General features: G+C 33.0%; 1 long non-coding RNA gene across 2 annotated transcripts; it reads left to right on the forward strand.

Moving 5' to 3' along the window:
• Positions 1-869: 869 nt before the first annotated feature.
• Positions 870-4,623, forward strand: LOC130828732 (uncharacterized). 2 transcript variants are annotated; one of them, XR_009047391.1, is made up of 4 exons: positions 870-1,048; positions 1,207-1,261; positions 1,690-1,855; positions 3,340-4,623. It is a non-coding gene; the product is annotated as an uncharacterized LOC130828732 (long non-coding RNA). The 2 variants fall into 2 exon arrangements; XR_009047392.1 differs by having other exon boundaries at positions 876-1,048; positions 3,323-4,623.
• The last annotated feature ends 279 nt before the right edge of the window (positions 4,624-4,902 follow it).

Here is a 4,902-nt window from a genome sequence, read left to right on the forward strand (position 1 = left end):
GAACCGCAGCATTTGTATTATATATTTTTTTTCCTTTTTTTTTTGCTATTTAATGCTACGTCTAAGGAAAACCGCAGCAAATGACACGCAGTAGATACGTTTTTTTCCACTAGTGTACTGTTCATGGTGAACAGTTAACTTTTTTTCCTTTACATCTTCCTTCTGCGCTTTCCATTTTCATTTCCATTTATTCGGTTCTTAATACAGTCAGAGAAGAAGAAGAGGAGAAAAATGGAATTTCGGTGCATCTAGATCATTTTCGATTTTCAGGGCTTGATCTGTGAGTTCCTTTCACTTTTTTGTTGTTTTGGTAATTGATTTTTTCGCTATAAAACCTAATTTCGACTTTGCTTCCTAATTTGTTCTTTAGAGATTTTTAAGAAATTTTAATTTTAGGTTCAAGATAAAAGACATACTAAAACTGTAGGGACAAAATATGGTGAAAACCATTACTGACAAACAGAATCGATTATGTTGAATTAGAAGAACAAAATAAAAGGACAAAACTGAAGAATACCTGATTCCACGGGGCAGGAGATAATCTTGGAAACAGAAGGGATTAGATCTTCTAGATTTACACGTATTCCCTAGAGTGACGACCCTTAATGATATCATTCTTAATTCTCTTGATAATGGGATGGCTGGAGAAAAAGAAATAATTATAACCTAGGGACCATAACTGCTATATATATAATAACTTGTGACTGACATTCGGCCCATTATAGAACCCAATTATAAAACGAGTTTCTACACATTTAAGACCCACAACCTATTGATACATTTAAACCCAAACTCTTTAACCTTAATTAAATCTCTTTAATTAGAACATATAAATATTAATTATAATAACATTTACAGCCCAACCTAGACTTTGGTCCAACAAAAACCTCTATAGTGTCACCTTTCTCTCGATTTATCAAGTTTTCCCTGGATTTTTCCATGTCCATTAATATCGATATCTTCCTATTTTCGATTATTTTGCTCAAGTTCGATGTTCCATGTTCAATGATTCAATGATTAATTACTGATTCATTTCGATGCTTTAATGGTGAGGAATTGTAAGTTATGTTGTTCGATTTTTTGGATTTTGTTCTCTAGATGTTTTGAGATTTTAGGTTTAGGATGAGTTTAAGTCAGTTTAATTTTAAGGTTTAATTGGAATTACGAATTAGCTAGGGTTAATGATTTGAATTGTTTTGATTGCAGGCCTTCAGTTCAATACATTTCATGGTGTAATAGTCTCTGAAGATCTCCATTTTGGGTTAGTTCCTGTTTAATTGATGCAAATTCAGGTTTTTCACTGGTTTTTTTTGATGAAAATTTAGTTTTGATTTTATGACGATTTATGGAATTAGGCTTGCTTGTTTGTGGGTGTTATTAGTATCCTATGTGGTTTAGATTTAGTTTAGTACTTCAGTGTACGGAATTTCTTGTCTGTAAATGTCAATTGGATAAATTTGTACAAGTTTATCAATTAAGTCTATCGTTATTAGATTGCTTAGTAATGGTAGCAATTTGATTTCTGGTTCTGAATATTGTTGGGATCCTGCTTAAAAAATGCAAATAATTGCTTACATTTGTATAGAACGTTGGATTGAGCAGATGATCTTGCTATTAGATTGTTTTCTTATTTTTGTGAGATTATACGTTTTTCGATTTTTGTTTCATGAAGCTTGTGCCATCGATTAGGTAGAGATGGGTGAGGAGGCTAAAGTTATTGTCCCAAAGTCTCTTTTGAAGAAGCATAAAAGAGAGGAAGAGTGGGCTTTGGCCTCAAAAGAGTTGCTCAATTCCGAGAAGAAGAAGCGTGCTGAAAACAGGAAGCAACTCAATGTGCAAGGAATACTCTGACCAGGTATACGTAGTTTTGCTCAATTCAAACCAAAACTCCGTTTCTTTCTCAGGGAATTGATGATTCATCTCCTATATATGACCGAATTTAAATCAAGTTTATTACTTATTCTTGTTCTCTTATTTGTTACTCTCGCAATTGAAAATTTCCCTTATTTTGCATACATTCTTATGGTTGATTGGCAAGTATGTAGATGATTATGATGATGAAAGCCTTCAAAAATAATTTCCTGCCTTTCATCAGCTTACTCCTTTCCCTCTTGCTGTTATTATTGATGATTTTGGCGACTTTTTTCTTCATAATATATATATATATATATATATATATATATATATATATATATATATATATATATATACATATATATATATATATACATATATACATATATATACATATATACATATATATACATATATACATATATATATATATACATATATATATATATATATATATATATATAAATTTGAAGAAAGAAAATGGTTTTTTTTAATTTGTATTTTTTCACATTTCTTTGTTGAGTTCCACATCTTTCTGGGTAAATTTATGAATTTAGGGTTTCATATTTGATTTGTTGGAATTTATCAGAGTTTCAATTGATTAGTAATTTAATTCTACTATTTATTTTGGTAATTTGTTTGAATATCTTGAAATAAGAGTCTAGATAATCTCGCAATAAGGTTAGTTGATTTATTTGAATTTGGTCTGAATATATGTTTAATTTGTTTGTCATTTGATTAGTTTGATAATGTATTTGGTGGGAATTTTCCGTTTGGTGAATTGGGTCTCATAATATAGTTTATCAAAGTATGGGCAGTAGTGAAATTTTGTCAGGCAGTAGGTTGTTGTGAATTGAGGAAATACTTCTTCCCTCTTTGTCTTAAGATTATATTCTTTTACGCCGAAAGTGCCCAATTCTTACTCTATTATCAATTCTCTTGAAATTACTATGATTGAAAACTGTACTATTGTGTATTAATCAAACTGCATGGTGATACCAATAAAACTGCACTACGCATTGACTTTTTGCAATCCTTGCTCCCTTTAAAACCCTTAAGAAAGTGAATTTTTATGGATAAGGTAAGCTGTTTTTAGAAACTCTTTCTTTTTGTTCATTCGTTGATGATCATAGTGCAAAATACCGCCTGCATTACCATATCATAATGTTGTTGTACGTCTAATTCATCCGTGTTGGCGCAAATTCGCGATCTTGACCGAAACAATATTATTGCACTATGTTGAATACTTGTGCCTTCTTTATCAGTTTTAAAGTTTCTTTAGCTGATGAATTTTATATTCCTGCTTTTTTGTTGGTTTTATAATGTTATTAGTAGCTGATCATTAGTAGATTCTTTTGTGTGCTTTTGATTTTTTTATTTTGTGTGTGTGTGTGGGGAAAGACCATGATTAATTTTAGTGTCTTCAAGTTTTACATTCCATCCTTTTTTCTGACCGCTTGTCTCTTAGTTGTTTCAATACTGCAGGACTAAGGAGATATGTGATGCAAAACTAAGGCTGAATAGGGCCTTGGTGATGCAATGATTATTGTTGTACGGGTATTTGGCTTGCTACTCTTCTCAGAAACTACAGATGTTATCAAAAAGAACTCTAAATGATCACAAGCAGAACCAAGAAACGACTTCTTGAACTGGTGGTGATGATGATCAGTGATTATCTCGACTCCTTTCTCTAATACACAAACTAGTCTATCACGTTACAAAGTCTTCCAGACTTTGATTCCAGGTTCCTTTAGAGAATTCAAAGTTGCTCCACAACTCTTTATACTCCAAGGACAAGGGTGCTCCACAACCTTGATGAAGTTTGCAAACAAACTTCAGAAAACAGAAAAAACTTTTCTGAATTACCTCTTGTATTATTATGAATGATCAAAACTCCAAAACTGATTATTACACAAGTGAGACTCCCCTTATATAGAGATCTCAACAAACTTAACGGCTAAAATTTCACAAGTCTATTTTAAAACTCACGTGCTAATACATGAGCGCTCAAAACAGAAAACAGAAAGCAATAAAAACTTAAACAAATTCTGATTCTGAAAACTGTCGACCAGCCCTCCTTCAGCATGGATTTTAGAGTTCCACGTGGATTGTTAGCATGGTCCTAGGCCCTTGATGGTTTGGCCCGTGTGGTGAGATGGTGTCCCAGGCTTTATCAGGGTCCAGATGATCCAGGTCTGAACTCAGGAGACTCAGCAAGGTCTGATGGTTGACAGAATGCTCTGTATCCTTGATTCTACTGTCTGTTTGTCTTATCATGCCCATGATGCTGTTCTTCGATGTTGGCTAGGCTTCTTTGGACCCAATCTGTGTTTTTGGGCTTATTCTCAACTCTTGAAAGGCATCAAGGGTCAGTTTCTGTCCTTCATGAGCATTTGGCGTAGATCTTAAGTCAGATACACTGTTTTGTTCTTGCACACTGTTTGTATGGGCTTTATCACTTGAAACATTTGTTTCAATATGAGATCAGTGTACATACACTTCTCCAACAAAAAGAGAGCGGGGAAGGGGACAACTCCATATTTGGTTGATTTATGTGCTCAGAATGCGATAGATACATTCGGTACATAGGCAATGTTGGTGCTACAAATTCACATCTTCTTGATCGTATTTTACCCCATTGTACAGTGGAGCAATTGATGCATAAGAATGCTATAGATGTAAGATGACAAATCTTTTCTTGACCTCTTGTGTGTTCTTTTTTCATATGATCATTTGATGGATGTATATAAATACATTAATTGGTGTAAATTCTGGAGTTGTTTGTAGGATGACTTTAGATGTTTAGGATGCATTTGACTTGTACTTCTACTTCGAATTGTCCCATTAGCTTTGCTATATTTCTATATTTGGACATGCCCACTCTCTTTTTGATTCTCATCCATACATATCCACGCATATAATTTACTTTTACATTTCATCTACATATTTTTCTCACATATAGGTTTTTGTATATATTAGCTTGCTTTGTGTATTGCTTACTTTTTCTGGAAGTCCTTGCTTGTATCTGTATGAATGCATCTAACATGT

This window comes from Amaranthus tricolor, chromosome 1 (assembly GCF_026212465.1).
Source record: "Amaranthus tricolor cultivar Red isolate AtriRed21 chromosome 1, ASM2621246v1, whole genome shotgun sequence".
In the NCBI taxonomy this organism is placed as follows: Eukaryota; Viridiplantae; Streptophyta; class Magnoliopsida; order Caryophyllales; family Amaranthaceae; genus Amaranthus; species Amaranthus tricolor.